Source organism: Schistocerca cancellata, chromosome 7 (assembly GCF_023864275.1).
Source record: "Schistocerca cancellata isolate TAMUIC-IGC-003103 chromosome 7, iqSchCanc2.1, whole genome shotgun sequence".
Taxonomy (NCBI): Eukaryota; Metazoa; Arthropoda; class Insecta; order Orthoptera; family Acrididae; genus Schistocerca; species Schistocerca cancellata.
In genome coordinates, this window is record NC_064632.1 from 47,120,012 (window position 1) to 47,138,944 (window position 18,933).

Genomic DNA, 18,933 nt, shown 5'->3' on the forward strand with positions numbered 1-18,933 from the left:
TTTGCGGGCGTCCGGATACTTTTGATCGCATAATGTACGTTCTGTAAAATGATTTTGAAGCTGAAATTAATATGTTCTTATCTCAATACTTCGAGAATCGTGTATGAATGTGTGTGTGTGTGTGTGTGTGTGTGTGTTATTCTTGTACGACTTTTATTGTAATTTTCCCTCACAATTGGAAGTCCACATGTGTTAAGTGAAGTGAGCATGCAGGCCAGTTTGTGTTAACCGACTAATCGATCCAGCGATCTCTAAATATTCTGTTAATATTCGTAATTGTCTGTTCGGAATGGGCGGTATGTCCGTCACGTTGGTACTACGTGGACTGTTGTATCTCAGTGGAATCTCTTCCAATTACCGGATGAAAATATCTTTAGAGAATGTAGTATGTTGTTCCTATTTAGAGCGTCAACAGAATAACAGGGACCCAAAATGTGATTCTTAGATAACGTGCATCTAACCTTGCCAGACCAATTTCGATGTCTATTCACTTCTTACAGGAGTCGATTTTCAACCGGCCAGTAGAATATACACTCCTGGAAATTGAAATAAGAACACAATGAATTCATTGTCCCAGGAAGGGGAAACTTTATTGACACATTCCTGGGGTCAGATACATCACATGATCACACTGCCAGAACCACAGGCACATAGACACAGGCAACAGAGCATGCACAATGTCGGCACTAGTACACTGTATATCCACCTTTCGCAGCAATGCAGGCTGCTATTCTCCCATGGAGACGATCGTAGAGATGCTGGATGTAGTCCTGTGGAACGGCTTGCCATGCCATTTCCACCTGGCGCCTCAGTTGGACCAGCGTTCGTGCTGGACGTGCAGACCGCGTGAGACGACGCTTCATCCAGTCCCAAACATGCTCAATGGGTGACAGATCCGGAGATCTTGCTGGCCAGGGTAGTTGACTTACACCTTCTAGAGCACGTTGGGTGGCTCGGGATACATGCGGATGTGCATTGTCCTGTTGGAACAGCAAGTTCCCTTGCCGTTCTAGGAATGGTAGAACGATGGGTTCGATGACGGTTTGGATGTACCGTGCACTATTCAGTGTCCCCTCGACGATCACCAGTGGTGTACGGCCAGTGTAGGAGATCGCTCCCCACACCATGATGCCGGGTGTTGGCCCTGTGTGCCTCGGTCGTATGCAGTCCTGATTGTGGCGCTCACCTGCACGGCGCCAAACACGCATACGACCATCATTGGCACCAAGGCAGAAGCGACTCTCATCGCTGAAGACGACACGTCTGCATTCGTCCCTCCATTCACGCCTGTCGCGACACCACTGGAGGCGGGCTGCACGATGTTGGGGCGTGAGCGGAAGACGGCCTAACGGTGTGCGGGACCGTAGCCCAGCTTCATGGAGACGGTAGCGAATAGTCCTCGCCGATATCCCAGGAGCAACAGTGTCCCTAATTTGCTGTGAAGTGGCGGTGCGGTCCCCTACGGCACTGCGTAGGATCCTACGGTCTTGGCGTGCATCCGTGCGTCGCTGCGGTCCGGTCCCAGGTCGACGGGCACGTTCACCTTCCGCCGACCACTGGCGACAACATCGATGTACTGTGGAGATCTGACGCCCCACGTGTTGAGCAATTCGGCGGTACGTCCACCCGGCCTCCCGCATGCCCACTATACGCCCTCGCTCAAAGTCCGTCAACTGCACATACGGTTCACGTCCACGCTGTCGCGGCATGCTACCAGTGTTAAAGACTGCGATGGAGCTCCGTATGCCACGGCAAACTGGCTGACACTGACGGCGGCGGTGCACAAATGCTGCGCAGCTAGCGCCATTCGACGGCCAACACCGCGGTTCCTGGTGTGTCCGCCGTGCCGTTCGTGTGATCATTGCTTGTACAGCCCTCTCGCAGTGTCCGGAGCAAGTATGGTGGGTCTGACACACCGGTGTCAATGTGTTCTTTTTTCCATTTCCAGGAGTGTATTACGATAGTTGATTTGTCCATGTTTTGTAAGTCATACTTCATCGATTTCATCCGCGAACATTAAATACTAACATAGAAGGAAAGTGAGATATACGCTACTAATACCTGACTGCTGTCTATGAAACGGAAGGCAATCGGTGATCGATCACACACTGAAAATTTAATTACTTGATTTCTGAAACATAAGGGCAATATTTCTCGGAATATGAGTAATACATTTCGTAATACTAAATTTAAAATTAGCTTCTGCTGAGAAAATAGATACAAATGAAAATAATACACAGGACAAAGCTAAAAAGTACAACCACTCAAGAATATATAAAACTGGAACATGTTCTACATCGTACAAACTAGGCAAAAATTTGTCGCTCCACATTTATTATGCCTCTTTGAGAAAATCAATGCTCTACAGTAGATGTAAGCCATAATCTTTTCATTCTTCGTACAGTCGGAAAAGGAAGCTGCATGAGCATGTTTGGGGGAACTAGAAAGCTATACACATTTATCAAAAAATCCAAATAACCTCTTCAAAGAACAAAGACAACTTAGAAATCAAAAAAGTGTAGAGAACTTCGTCAAAATTTTTATTGCTGGCAACTAATTCAGTGCAAAAGAAGTCCTAAATTTTACATATATTGTAAATCGATGTTCATCAAAGGTGTATAATGGGCCATACAATGACATGCTTAACATACTCCGATAGCGTGTTGTAGCATACCACTGATAAGTAAGTCGATAATGTAACAGCCAAGCACAAATATTTTAATACGGAAGCGGATCATGATGGAAAAATAGTATTTAAGATCGTATAACGTAAATAAAAATTATTATAGAGCCTAGTCACTATGAAGCTGTTACAGCTATATCAGCGTGCGCACACACACACACACACACACACACACACACACACACACACACACATATATATATATATATATATATATATATATATATATATATACATATATATATATATAATACGAGCTTGATTCTATATATACCTCATAACAGCTTGATTCTATCTAGGTACCGCCCGAGAACGAGCCATCGCTCGAAACCGGTAGCAGTAAATAAAACGGAAGCTGCTCTGGTGGATTATTATTACAAAAGTATGCATTTCATACAGTTTCTTGAGGCTGCAAAAAAGCATACAGGCACAAATATTCAAACGTAGAAGCTATAATTCTGTGTTACCTAAACTGTTTGCCTGTCTGCTAGCCTTTAATGTTTTGTAGTGCTTATGCTCTGTGATGTACGACACCTAAATCACCAGAGAACAATAACGATTGAGTGTTACGTGGCGCGTACAAGATTTAAATAGAAAGAGAATTGAGTAAGCCGAAATTGGCGTAGCTGTTAGTCATGGAGCATAGAGGTTCTCCCAGCTTCCGTACCACACATTATTGAATTACGTTAAGTACATCATCGTTTGCCACATTATGTTAAGTCAGAACTACCGACAAATGCCACAGAGCAGTCCTGTGTCGTACGTCCTTTCTTTACCCGGCTTAAGAGCCTGACACAGAACGTTTTCACGATTCAGCTTGTGCGCATTTGTCAAATTTCAGGTGGGTTTTCTATCGGCGTACATAAACAAGCGCCAGACATCCCTTTTAGACTCCCAAAAAAATGACTTCTTGCGATTTTTGGACACGATCTAGCTAGCATGACACGAGGAAGAAGGTACTGTTACTCAACTTTAATACAATAAGGACTTGTGGCGAGTTCTTTAAGTCTGGCTGATTTCATCAAGATAGAATACATCATTTTACGACTATGTAAAAATTTCCAAGTTCGATATTGAGTTCTATGTTCCCTATTATCACTGCCATATACAGGGTGAGTCACCTAACATTACCGCTGGATATATTTCGTAAACCACATCAAATACTGACGAATCGCGAACGTGAGGAGAGGGGCTAGTGTAATTGGTTAATACAGACCATAAACAAATGCACGGAAGTATGTTTTTTAACACAAACCTACGTTTTTTTAAATGGAACCCCGTTAGTTTTGTTAGCACATCTGAACATATAAACAAATACGTAATCAGTGCCGTTTGTTGCATTGTAAAATGTTAATTACATCCGGAGATATTGTAACCTAAAGTTGACGCTTGAGTACCACTCCTCCGCTGTTCGATCGTGTGTATCGGAGAGCACGGAATTACGTAGGGATCCAAAGGGAACGGTGATGGACCTTAGGTACAGAAGAGACTGGAACAGCACATTACGTCCACATGCTAACACCTTTTTATTGGTCTTTTTCACTGACGCACATGTACATTACCATGAGGGGTGAGGTACACGTACACACGTGGTTTCCGTTTTCAATTACGGAGTGGAATAGAGTGTGTCCCGACATGTCAGGCCAATAGATGTTCATTGTGGTGGCCATCATTTGCTGCACACAATTGCAATCTCTGGTGTAATGAATGTCGTACACGCCGCAGTACAGCTGGTGTAATGTCGCCGCAGGTTGCCACAATACGTTGTTTCATATCCTCTGGGGTTGTAGGCACATCACGGTACACATTCTCCTTTAACGTACCCCACAGAAAGAAGTCCAGAGGTGTAAGATCAGGAGAACGGTCTGGCCAATTTATGCGTCCTCCACGTCCTATGAAACGCCCGTCGAACGTGTACGTCACCCGTCATAGTAATGTACATGTGCGTCAGTGAAAAATACCAATAAAAAGGTGTTAGCATGTGGACGTAATCTGCTGTTCCAGTCTCTTCTGTACCTAAGGTCCATCACCGTTCCCTTTGGATCCCTACGTAATTCGGTGCTCTCCGATACACACGATCGAACAGCGGAGGAGTGGTACTCAAGCGTCAACTTTAGGTTACAATATCTCCGGATGTAATTAACATTTTACAATGCAACAAACGGCACTGATTACGTATTTGTTTATATGTTCAGATGTGCTAACAAAACTAACGGGGTTCCATTTAAAAAAACGTAGGTTTGTGTTAAAAAACATACTTCCGTGCATTTTTTTATGGTTTGTATTAACCAATTACACTAGTCCCTCTCCTCACGTTCGGTCTGTGGAATCGATTCGTCAGTATTTGACGTGGTTTACGAAATATATCCAGCGGTAATGTTAGGTGACTCACCCTGTATATTGAGACAAAAACTGCGCTCTTAATTACTATCATTTTTCTGGAAAAATTTCTCTCTATTCCTTGTTATCATTGGGAGAAGATGCATTGTGTTCCTTTTAGCTTTTAGCTATATAAAATTCCTGGGACCCATAATCCGCTGACTGGGTAATAATCTTTACAGACGAAATCGCTACATGCTCTTACTTTTCCTTTATCATCTTCCATAATACCAAATATAATCCACCCTGAAATGTGGAAGTTCGCTGCGTGTATGGACTCCGGCTACGGCTCATACATTCACAAAGGAAGAAAGGGAAGCTCTTTAATTACGTGACGTGTTTTCCAGCTACTGTGCGACCGTAATCTTTCCTTATTAATTTAATTCGCAAATTAAACTTCAGTTTAAGTTAGTTCTTCAGTGCCTCAGACTAGAAATCCAAAAGTCTGGAGTTCGTTCCCTGCATTATTTACCACTGGAGGTACCTTACATCTCTGCTGCTTATCCTTTTGACTTTAATATGTAATCAAAGGAGTTTCCTTGAATTTTAAGTCATGCTAGTTCATTAAAACCTTTAGTTATAGAGATCTATCAATTAACACATAACCAACGATACTACTAACGAAGTGAGAGTGACTATTTGAAAAAAAAAAAACTGAGGCTTAAGCGTAATCTAACATGAATGTAAAACCATAGCTGTTTTATTCACGAGTTGCTTTGCAGCTTATACTATACTAACTCTTAAATGTGCAGCTGTGTGGAACCAACGATGAGAAACTACTGGATTACACAAGGTCAATGATAGTGCTTGCATATTGCTATCTGATCAGAAAATACAGAATTCATCTCCAAATAGAAATGCACTAGCGGGGAAAGTGTATGCTTGCAATCACTTATATTCGCGATCCAGAACTAAGATTTCGAAATCCCCGGATATCTGGGTAAAATAGGAAAATAGGTTTATTTTTCCGGACACAAACAGTCCTTCGACTATATGTGTACAGATGGCGGACTGGGGCGGCGCTGTGGATGCGATCGTCAATTGTCGGCAGCTTTTCATTGTTCTCAATAAAGAGGACTACAAAATTTGGATATCAGATAGCGTTTACGCTTGCTTGAAGCTAAGTTTTTAATATAAATGAACAAAACTACCTACGAGGCAGTCATCATTTGGTGGATTTTAGATGAGATTTACTAAAATCTCTTCCCAATCAATCGAATTTCTCCGTACACAAACAAGCTCCCGTTGTATAAAACCCACAGGACGCTCCCGGACGCCCTCAAAATTAGGACAGATCTTGGGAAACACGGATGTCTGGCAGCCCTAGGGAAGTTGCGTACATAGAGAAAGTTCGCCATCTTCAGATTTAAACTACAAAATGAGTTTATTTTATGATGTTCAAACTTTACGCAAAAGAAGAGAGACAATACTCCTTGAAAGGTTACATAAATTACACGAAATATATGAATTTACTTTTAAACACGGTCGTCAAGTTCTCACCAGCCGCTTGCGCATCAAACACTGTTTATTATGTTACTTGATTGGATAATGTGCGCTGTCAAGGTACGTCACACACACGACGAACAAGCTAATTTTACGAAATGATAACGAAAATGCTAGTTATAAATTGTGAAATATTTGAAGTAAAGTTAAATAATTGTATAGGATTCTGAGAAGAATCATTAACGAAATAATTAATATTGAAGCCTCCACACTATTAATTAAATTACGATTCCCAATAGTAACGCATAGGTACTTTCATTAACACCATTAATAAAAGTAGCGGCATTGTCCCTACTCGCCAATCTCCGTGAGAAACTGAATAATCTTCAAATTACGGACTAATGAAGACATGATTTCGATTTACGAACCATCAGACAGACAACAGGAAACTTCTAAAACGTAAAAAGATCATTCTTCTTTGTTTCCCAATATTGTAAATGAATCAAGGATAACGGTCAATGTTTGAATAATTATTATTGTAGCTCTTGTTTTGTCGACATTGTGGCCTATGTTTTTGAGCTATTGCATGGATTCATGCAACTCCAAGCAGGTGAAAGTGATATCGTTATGCTAAACACTGAATATGCAAACGTAACACGGAAGTATCATTACTCTTTAATGAAAGCTACTCGAATTTTAACAAAGTAGGATATGTGATGCTGAGTAAAAAAATGATGATAGCGTAGTGTAAGAATGTTACATAGAGAAACTTATTATTCGAGTCTCCATAACATAAAATTACTGGCAATATCTTTATGAAATTCTGAAGCAATCTAATCCGAACAGTCTTCAGATTTGCAATGCAGCTGATTCGGCAAATTCGGCTTTCACGACAGTGTCCTGTCGGCTTCATTTATTAAGAGTGCATTCCAGCTAAGTGCGAACAGCTAACTAATTGGTAACAACTTCCAAGTGGAATATTGACAGGTAAGTGATGTTTCATCAAATACTTTAGCAGAATGGTTGTCAGGCTTTATCGAGTCATGGATCCCTTTATGTGAACATCAAAACCCGTGGCTCGTTTCGCCGATGACATCTCAATCGAAATGTGCCGTAAATAAACTTGCGTCTCGAAAAACTAAATAAGAATAGTAAATTATGTATTAACTGTGGACATGATACAATTTAATAAACTTATAATATTTTTACATCTCATTGTTGCAACGAAGCCAGTGGAATGGGTGAGCTTGCTTCTTCAAACCACGGTACAAGATGGCGAATTGCAATTCACGTCTCTTGCTCCACATTCAGTTGCGATCTGTATTTCGTACTGATGTCCGCAAATGCTGAAAAACCTACTTTACGTAAGTAGGATGTCGCAAAAGGTATGAAAACTCGTAGGCCCATGATACCTGTTTATGGCTACTCCTGCTACATCGAGCTCCAACAACTCAGACAGTGCTGAAGAAACGATCTTCGATTTCAATGTGAAATTTGAGGAAATATCAATAAATTCCTCATATTGTTCAGTGGTATGTGATGGTAGACGTTCTGTATTGAAAAGCGCTTTGATCCCAGTTGTGATGATCAGCTTTCTCAAGTACTTCAAAAAGTATTCACTGAATGCAGTTAAATTATCCACAGACTCAAACTCAGTTCTTCACACATCTGAACCTCATTGTCTTCTAAAATCGTGTCCAGGGAAGCTAAAAAGTAATGTACACCTTTATCATCTAATTCTTTCTTCAAAATATTAGTTTCCTTCTGAAGACTGAAAGTTTATCTGTCAGTTGCACAATGTAGGTCTCATTAACCTAAAGAAATACATCCGATGAAGTGAGTTTTTCAAAAACGTCGCTAAGACACGCTAGCTTCACAACAAAGTCCCTGTCTTTGAGCTTCTCGGAACTCAGATGTTTCTCTTGAACCAGGTGAGTTCGGCCACTGATTGAACAACCTCATGGGGGACAGTGATCATGATTTTTAATACCAGTTCTTTTCGGAGAGTAAAGCAGTGTGTCAAAATAGACGGCGTCCATTTGTACACACACCTACACTAGTTTGTCAATTAACGTAATTTGCTTGCATAAATGAGTGTAAAATTTCAAAGAATGCGCCTTGATTTTGTTCCAAGAACTATTTTCCTGCAGAAAAGAATATCTTCATGAAATTTGTTGTCATGTATAAACTGTGGTTGTCTGCAGCGTCACTCAACTGAATAGCAAAGTGACCATTACATTCTAGTTTTCAGCCACCCGATCAATAATATTGGCAACAATTTCGAGAAGCCACCGATTAATAGTGTCGTCTAAAAAGGGCACTGAGTGAGGTTTCTTGATTTTTGTTACACGGTAGACAAATTTGTAAAACGAAAGAAGAGACCTTGCTTGGCGATTTTTTTTTAAATCGGTAATTGCTTTGAACTCGTGGACAAAGTATTCTCATGGTTTGTTCACTAGACTGCCGCGATTTAATTTCAAATTTCGTTTCATTTTGTTAGGAAGGAAGCGTTCAATAGCTAGGACTTTGAAAAGAATGAAACACAGTGGACCGTCCTCATTTCCAACAGTAGTATACGTAAAACGGAAACCCAATTAACTATCGTCATATTTTCCGCACTTTCATCTATTCACGTATTTACAACTGCATGATACGTTTGAAATACGAGGTTTTGTTCTTAATTTGAAACTTTTTCCATGCTGACACGAAAACAGAAATGACAGAAGACAAAAAAAAACAGTTTAAAATGATCTGCATTCGACCGAACTAACCTTCACACTTATTTTTATTGAATAGAAACGACATATACACGCAGTATGTCTCGACTGCCATCTACTACGCTGCCATAATAAAAACACTTACTTGCTGGTCCGCGAGATATGACTACCAGCGCGCAGTTCGTTCCTTTACTCTGAAAGCAAATGAACCAAATTATCATTTTTATTGAACTACTTCTTCTCCACTACTGTAAGGCCACGACGCCCGTGGGAGCTAGTTATACTGTGGTTGCTTCCACGTTACGGTCACTATCTCACCCAGCGAGCATCGCATTAAGTCCACACTTGGGCGTGCGAATAACTGGATCACAAAGAAACGGAAAACGTAGCTGGAAAACTCAGTCCTAAGATAACACTGTCATCAATTTTTGGTCTCTACCGCCAGTAATATGCTAATTGTTCCCTAAGTTTCGTTGTATGACTTGGCCCTGTAGGACTGCAGTAATTACAGCAGTTTGTAAACTCCCCGCACTTATCAACCTTAATGACAGTGAAAAATTAAACCGCGAGTACCTAATGGAAATGTGGGAAAATCAATCGCCACCGAAGTTAATCTGTCGGTAAAGAGGGAGGAAGGGTTACATCTAAATGAAAGGAAAAATGCAAATGAAATTGATGGAAATTAATTTTGAAAAAAGGTAAAGTTAATAAAGAAAGTAAATGCGGTCGTTACGTCAACAATTAACTGGCGTTAATTAGATATTTGAGATTTGGGGAAAATTACGGTCGCCAGTCCTATGGACAACTACTATAATAACTAAAAAAGAAAGGTTAATGCACATATAATTATATCTAAAAGCGTGGCAACTGAAGGTTGACACGTGTTGTGTGAAAGCTGAATGTCTGTCAGAAGTAATAAATTTCGCTACACTCTGACTTAATTTAGCAAAATAATTAATAAAAACGGAAAATTGGGAGTTAATTTAGTGACTGAAATTAATAGTGAACTTTGTTTCTGAAACACTGCGAAATTAAATGAAAAAGTTAGTCTTGGGCTACCTGAACAATCATCTCAAAAGTAACTTGAATCTACACAATTTAGAAATAAGAGATTTAAATTTGAGCTTGAATTAAATGATTTTGAACAATTAACAATAGTAAAACTTAGTACGTACCAAGCTGAGCTGCAGTCACAGGCAAGCTAAAATATGGTAACAAAACTCGCACTCATAATTGGTGCTTGTGTAATCTAAATATAGTTCTGTTTGGTTATTGTAGCCAGCTGTGAATACTTTAACTGAACTTTGAAATTAAAGCAGTGAAATGGAGTGTTGTTGTTGTTGTTGTCTTCAGTCCTGAGACTGGTTTGATGCAGCTCTCCATGCTACTCTATCCTGTGCAAGCTTCTTCATCTCCCAGTACCTACTGCAACCTACGTCCTTCTGAATCTGCTTAGTGTACTCATCTCTTGGTCTCCCTCTAGGATTTTTACCCTCCACACTTCCCTCCAATACTAAATTGGTGATCCCTTGATGCCTCAGAACATGGAGTGATATTACTTAAATTCTGGCGTTTGAATTTCAACGACACTCGGGTTCATTTCGGAAAAGGAAGGGACCCTGCTCGGTAATGCAATTGGGACAATGAGCCACAAAGGTTACAAGGTAAGTTGCTTTTTTAGTGATGTAAATTGAACCGTTTGAAAAGCTGAGATCTGCCATACAGTTCTAAGACTTTATGTGATTTCAGTCTACCTTGTTGGTTGATTGAAGGTTTGAAGTCGTCGATCGAGGAGGTGGCGACAATCACCTGTTGTCGGCCGTCGCTGTTGCATAAGCTGGATGTTGGGGCGCCTTCTTCTCGACACGGTCACCAGGCAAAAAGGGCTCTTGATGTGTGCCAGCTAATGTTCCCCGTCCGCGACACCGTGCCAGAAACTATCATAGCAAGTCGAGCGCAATTACATGCTGCCAAACTCCGAAAGCGCGGCAACTCGCGGGAGCGTCACTCCACACAGCTGCTCCACTGCCCTACTCCAACCAGACTCTGCTCATCCCACGCTCCACGCGGCAGAGTTAACACTACCCAAGACCCTAAACACTTTGGTTCTCCACACGACCAATCGATGTAATCGTTCGATAGCATAGTTTTCCCTAGGCAAGACCCAAGGTAAAATTACAATTACAAAACAAACCAATTACACATCAACATAAATGCATTGTCATATCTTGAGGTAACAAAATAAGGAAAACATTTTGAGTTCAATAGGTGGAAACAGGAGGATATGCATTTCCGGCGTTTCAAGTTGTCGCAAACAATATTTCTTAATGTACACTGTTAACATTACGCATATTTAGGAGAGCTAATCGCCCGTCAAGTACCGGTACGAGCTAAGACGAAATTTTTGTACAGCTGAACGCTAGCAGGCAAAGGACTCAGTGCACGCCACGTCCGGCACAAGCGAGTCCAGGTCAAAGACAAGAGCCGGAAAATGAAAAATGCCGGTACAGGGATTTTTATGGAGCGTCGGACAAGCTGTAAGATGGCTTCTTACAGCTCTTTGAGAGTGTACGACACCTACTGTCGTACTTGTGTAATTATTTAATGAACAGTTTACTGTTTACCACTAACGTTATTTAGATGTTGATTGCAAGTGCTGTTAAAAGACGGTGCTAGTTTAAAAATGATCAATCGCAAGTGTTAAAGGAAACCACAAGTGAAAAGAGAACCAAAAGATGCTTCTTTCAAGAGGCCATAATTGATTGTTTAAATAATATTTAACAACAGTTGATTGTCATTTGACGCGAGGGAACCTGAATAAGAAAATTAGCTTATTTATTTGTGAACAATCCCTTATTTGTAATTATTGTGAATGATCAGAGTGTGACCTAGTATTTGGAAAATTTCTCCATTTCAGTGTTGTTGTAAGATATTAGTTTACTCCAGGAAGTGGTCAAGATGACGCAAATCACACCTGTAGCTTGTAAGAATGATGTACATTAGCAGAGCACTACGGGAGCCAAGTAGAAACGGAATTTTCGAGTGAAGAACACAAGGGAGCTATTCTCGACACTTTATATCGAGTGCTGGAAGAAACCAGACCTGCCTATGGTAACATGCATTATTCAGTCTTTAGCACTTTTGGCGCAGTGGGCTGTACTTAGCTTTTGTAACAGTACTTTTCAACCTGTTACAATGGAGCCACGTGTAACACCTAGGGGCTACGAAATGCCAAATATGACCTAAACCGGCAGTATAGTGTTACCCTCTGGGAGGAATTTTGAATTTGAAAGTGTGTTACCTAATAGAATGAGGGCATCGGACATGAATATCATATTGTTAGCAATTGGTAGAAAAAAGAAAAAAAACTAGTTTCGTTAAAAGTTACAGTAACAGAATTCTTGTGAATGAAATAATAAAACGGTCGCCAGCCTAAATAGGCATAATAATGTGGGAACATTATTTTGAATGAATCTATCTTTACTTGTACAAAAGAAACAATCATTACTGCCCTCTCAATGAAGTGCAATGAACCTCTACAGTAACTAGACGAATTACACAGTGAATAGCAGTAGTTATGAGTAGCTTGAACAAGCAATCACAGAAATGAACAGAAACTGTATCCCTGTTAACCACAATTTCCACTCCTACCTTTCAATAATGTAACACATAAATTGTTCTCAAAGACAACGTAAGAGTAAATAGCACCTGACAAAAGTTCAGGTTTGATTAACACACAAAAGCACATCACAAAAGTAACAAGACAGCACTATTCACACACCTTTTATATATACCCTTTTAGATAACCACTTGAGGTTCCATTAACTATAAAATAACTATTCATTTGGTTTTCTTTCGAATATAAAAGATTAGAATGGTGGCCCAGAAACTGTCCCCTCTTTATAAAAGTAGATTATACACACTTTTTAAAAAATAGTTTGCATTATGATACCAGCTTAGTTACTTCCCCACTTAATATCATTTACCTTTCAAAACTTTGAAACAATTTGCGCTGGTAATGTTCTCTACAGACTTCAAGTATGACTTCAAGTGAAAATTACACTTTGAATAGCATCAGAGCATAGTGCATTATAACACCACTTGGGAAGCAACTGATTTTCACTGACAACTTTTTATGTAGCTAACTTTAAAACACTGAAACGTGTAAAATATAAACAAACCAGGACACGTTAGAGATTTCCATAATCAATGCCTCCCTTTACATCACTGAAATTAATAATCTAACTACTCACGTCTATATATTTTTGCATTCAGAACTATGCATTGTTAAATAACACACATGATTATCAGTTTTTCGCACACAGGACACTCGGATATTAGTTATTATGAGGTGAGGACACTGACAAGTACCATGAAAGGAAACAATTCATGGTTCGAACACATAGTTCAGTGTTATTTGTATTATTATTGCCAATTAATTCACACAAATACTCTGGTTCATACTGTTATACAGTTCCAACCTCTTGGATCTCATGAAGTGGTGGCGCAGTAGTGGTGGCGTGCCTGTGGTGGCTACTTGGTCTCTCCTTTGGCAATAATATGCTCTATCAGATTCTTCTTGGCGACGTGAATACTATTTTTAGAGCCATTTCAAATGCGAGAGCACCATTTTACAGCTGCAATTACACCCGAGGCCATTCCATCTCAGATTAGGTACTGGATGCCTCGCTCGGCACTTGCGCTGTTCCCTCATCGGCTACTGGCTGCTGACTTCTTACTGTGCTCTCTCGCTTGCCACCCAGATTGAGCGCCACTGCCACCTTTTGGCGCGCGCCAACTCACTTCCGTTGCGGAGGGGAAGTACTATGTCTTTTCCGTTATACAATGCAAGTTACTAAGTATGAACCAGTTTTTTACATTATTATTTCCTGTACGTAAGCATACCTATTTTAGAAAGTCTCATTATTTAAATACACTGTTACAATTCTACAAAACATATTTCGTAAAACTCTATGTCCTACAGTAAAGCAATAATATTAAGCAGTACAGAGAAAACACTTAACAATTCACATCATTAATTACACTTAACAACTACTCCCTATCGATCATGATGTCACAAGTCTTATAGGTGAGTGATTCTGAGTGGTGGACGGCCACTACCATAGTTTTACTTATGAAGGGACTTTATATTTCGAGATGTCTGAATTTGCTCCAGAGCAGGAATCTAATTTTTGCCGCGGAATTTACGCTTCTGAGAATAGTCAGAGTGAGGACTACTATTCTCCGTATTGAGTGTGATAATTTGTAAATCTACATGTTGAACTCTGAACTGTTTTGAGCTGGTGAATATTTCGTGTACTGTAATTAAGAAGTGTAAATCGTATCCGCGCATTTTTCAAAAATGGCTCTGAGCACTATGGGACTTAACATCTATGGTCATCAGTCCCCTAGAACTTAGAACTACTTAAACCTAACTAACCTAAGGACATCACACAACACCCAGCTATCACGAGGCAGAGAAAATCCCTGACCCCGCCGGGAATCGAACCCGGGAACACGGGCGTGGGAAGCGAGAACGCTACCGCACGACCACGAGATGCGGGCGCGCATCTTTCGTTTGCTGATTTTGCTACCTTTCTCGTAACGTTCGCAATGAAACTTTACCTCATTTGATGATGTTATTTGCAGTCCGTATTTTAATTGGATATGCTAAGACTACATCTGATTTATTTAAGATGTCATTCCTTGAACAAACAATATTGAACATAATTTACGGTCATATACAATATACATCAGTTACAGATTATAGAATACAACCCTTTTTATTAAATTATTCATTTCTCTTTTATCTTATAGTTCTGTCATATATATATATATATATATATATATATATATATATATATATATATATATATATATATATGAGTGTATTTTGTTAACTCGCTATTCTAGCAAAATTATAGAGTATTTGACTGCAGGATCACAGCAACAGTTTATTTGTGCAATGGATTAGAGGCGGGGCATGAAAGCAGAAGTTTGCGGCTCGACCCTATGGATACATCGAGCTATTCTTTTTCAAACAAGGCCGTGCATAGTCCAAGTACCTCAGGTACCAGCAATATCAAGCGGACTCGCAACTGCTTTGCTCGTATGGGATACTGTTTAGGAGAGCAACTACGCGTAATAGTAACCGTCGAGTACCGTCGCAACTGCTGGTGACAGAGATTGGAATACTGAGAAGAACAACAAATACAGAAATTTTACTTTCTGTGCTCATACACTCCTGGAAATGGAAAAAAGAACACATTGACACTGGTGTGTCAGACCCACCATACTTGCTCCGGACACTGCGAGAGGGCTGTACAAGCAATGATCACACGCACGGCACAGCGGACACACCAGGAACCGCGGTGTTGGCCGTCGAATGGCGCTAGCTGCGCAGCATTTGTGCACCGCCGCCGTCAGTGTCAGCCAGTTTGCCGTGGCATACGGAGCTCCATCGCAGTCTTTAACACTGGTAGCATGCCGCGACAGCGTGGACGTGAACCGTACGTGCAGTTGACGGACTTTGAGCGAGGGCGTATAGTGGGCATGCGGGAGGCCGGGTGGACGTACCGCCGAATTGCTCAACACGTGGGGCGTGAGGTCTCCACAGTACATCGATGTTGTCGCCAGTGGTCGGCGGAAGGTGCACGTGCCCGTCGACCTTGGACCGGACCGCAGCGACGCACGGATGCACGCCAAGACCGTAGGATCCTACGCAGTGCCGCAGGGGACCGCACCGCCACTTCCCAGCAAATTAGGGACACTGTTGCTCCTGGGATATCGGCGAGGACCATTCGCAACCGTCTCCATGAAGCTGGGCTACGGTCCCGCACACCGTTAGGCCGTCTTCCGCTCACGCCCCAACATCGTGCAGCCCGCCTCCAGTGGTGTCGCGACAGGCGTGAATGGAGGGACGAATGCAGACGTGTCGTCTTCAGCGATGAGAGTCGCTTCTGCCTTGGTGCCAATGATGGGCGTATGCGTGTTTGGCGCCGTGCAGGTGAGCGCCACAATCAGGACTGCATACGACCGAGGCACACAGGGCCAACACCCGGCATCATGGTGTGGGGAGCGATCTCCTACACTGGCCGTACACCACTGGTGATCGTCGAGGGGACACTGTATAGTGCACGGTACATCCAAACAGTCATCGAACCCATCGTTCTACCATTCCTAGACCGGCAAGGGAACTTGCTGTTCCAACAGGACAATGCTCGTCCGCATGTATCCCGTGCCACCCAACGTGCTCTAGAAGGTGTAAGTCAAATACCCTGGCCAGCAAGATCTCCGGATCTGTCCCTCATTGAGCATGTTTGGGACTGGATGGAGCGTCGTCTCACGCGGTCTGCACGTCCAGCACGAACGCTGGTGCAACTGAGGCGCCAGGTGGAAATGGCATGGCAAGCCGTTCCACAGGACTACATCCAGCATCTCTACGATCGTCTCCATGGGAGAATAGCAGCCTGCATTGCTTCGAACGGTGGATATACACTGTAGTAGTGCCGACATTGTGCATGCTCTGTTGCCTGTGTCTATGTGCCTGTGGTTCTGTCAGTGTGATCATGTGATGTATCTGACCCCAGGAATGTGTCAATAAAGTTTCCCCTTCCTGGGACAATGAATTCACGGTGTTCTTATTTCAATTTCCAGGAGTGTATTAGGAAGAGTTCACTGCTAATTTGTAACAGATTTGGCGGGTACATGTGCGAAATTAGTACAGACAGCTGCCACTTGCAGCAGTAGTACATCATTCCATGCAAATTTAACACCATGCAGGCGTTAATCATTCGCAGTGGATAGTCAATTGTAGCGGCACACTCTCTTGGCAGGCCAGTACCAGATGTTTTCAGTGAGACAGAGATATGGGGACTGTGTGGCCCCAGGCAACAGTGGAGCGCTCTCCGTACTGAGGTAAGTCACGAGAGCATGAGCGTCATGCGCTCTTGTTGTGTCCTGTTGAAGGACACCTCGAAGGATATAGCAAACTGGTCTCAACACGTCAGAGGTCTTGAGTACTCGTGGCACACCAGTTGTTGGGTTCGCATGGTTATAACTAACGGAATCTGCCCACTTTCGCTCTGTTCAGTGCCTCCACACACGGTTACAGACGCTATACATGGAATAAGACTCTTCGGAAATGACGTCATGGTGCCACCGTCTTGTCCAGTGTTGTCGTTGGACGCAGCACTGTCTGCTCACCTGTCTACGGTCGCGTCAAACGTGTGTGTGGCCCATTTCACCGGGAGTAGATTCCCGGAAGCTCGGCCGCCTGATTCGAGCTTTGTATTTGACACCACTACAGCGATATGCGCGGTCATGACGATGATGTTGCGGACAACACACACACAAGAACCTACATGGTGTTGAGTTTAGCCTTTCTGACGCCATCTGTTCCATATTCGGAAGACAACCATCACATCCCGACCAAACCGAGCAGCGTTATCGCGGAACGATACATCACAGTTTCCACAGCCCACGATACTTTTTCACACGAGGCATAAGACGATTATTTCACAAGCCAACAACTTTAAAATTTGACTTCTGATTGAGAACTGCTGATTTTTTTATACTCAGGCGTGTAGTACACGTCATGCCCATTCGACGTTGGTTACAAGCCGCTTTCATGATGCTTGCGGTATACACACAAATAAGGCAACACATTATCAGCACTGCCCACCGCGACGTTGGAAGCCACCTGGTGGCTTTGCGGGTACGTGACGCAGTGACAAAAGCATGTAAGCGAAGCAGACCCCGACGGGGGATCACCCTAGCGAAGATATGGGTTGCAAATGGGGAAAATCATTGAGATAATCGACCTTGACAAAAGGCAAATTATTATTACGCAGAGACTGTGAATTAGTATCTCGAAAACGGTTAAGTTGATCGAATGTTCACGCGCTACTGTCGTGATAACCTACGGAAACAGGTAGAAAAATGAAACTACCACTCGGCGCTAAATGATTGGACGTCTATGAATCTTCACAGAACATGGGGTACGGAGGCTTGTCTGCTCTGTAAAGTAGGATAGGTGGCGATCTGTGGTATCTCTGTCGAAAGAGCACAGTGCTCACGCACAAGTGTTTCAGAGCACACCGGCATCGTACATAGTGGGACATAGAGCTGCTGCGCAGTAGACCATCCCAACATGCTCACATGTTGAATCAACGACGTCGTCAGTCACGACTGCAGTCGCCACGGGATTACTGGGCTTGACCTTCGATCAATGGAAACGGCTCTTCCTGTGAATCACATTTTTGCTACAGTATATCGCTGGTCGTCTCCACAAATGCCGCTATCTAGGTGAATGGCGGATCGAAACGTGCAGCCCGTCACGGACGCAGGCTGGTTGATTGATTGATTTGGGGGAGGCGACCAAACAGCGAGGTCATCGGTCCCATCGGATTAGGGAAGGATGGGGAAGGAAATCGGCCATGCCTTTTCAAAGAAACCATCTCGACATTTGCCTGATTTAGGGAAATGGAGAACCTAAATCAGGATGGCCGGATGCGGGTCGGACCCTCGTCCTCCCGAATGCGACTCCAGTGTAGTAACCACTGTGCCACCTCGCTCGGTACGCAGGCTGGTGATGGCAGTATTGTGCTATGGGAGATTTTCTCCTACGCTTGCATGGGACCTACCATAGTAATCGAAGACACGCTGACAGCTGGAACGTCCTGTGTCCCTTCACGCTTGATGTCTTCCCCG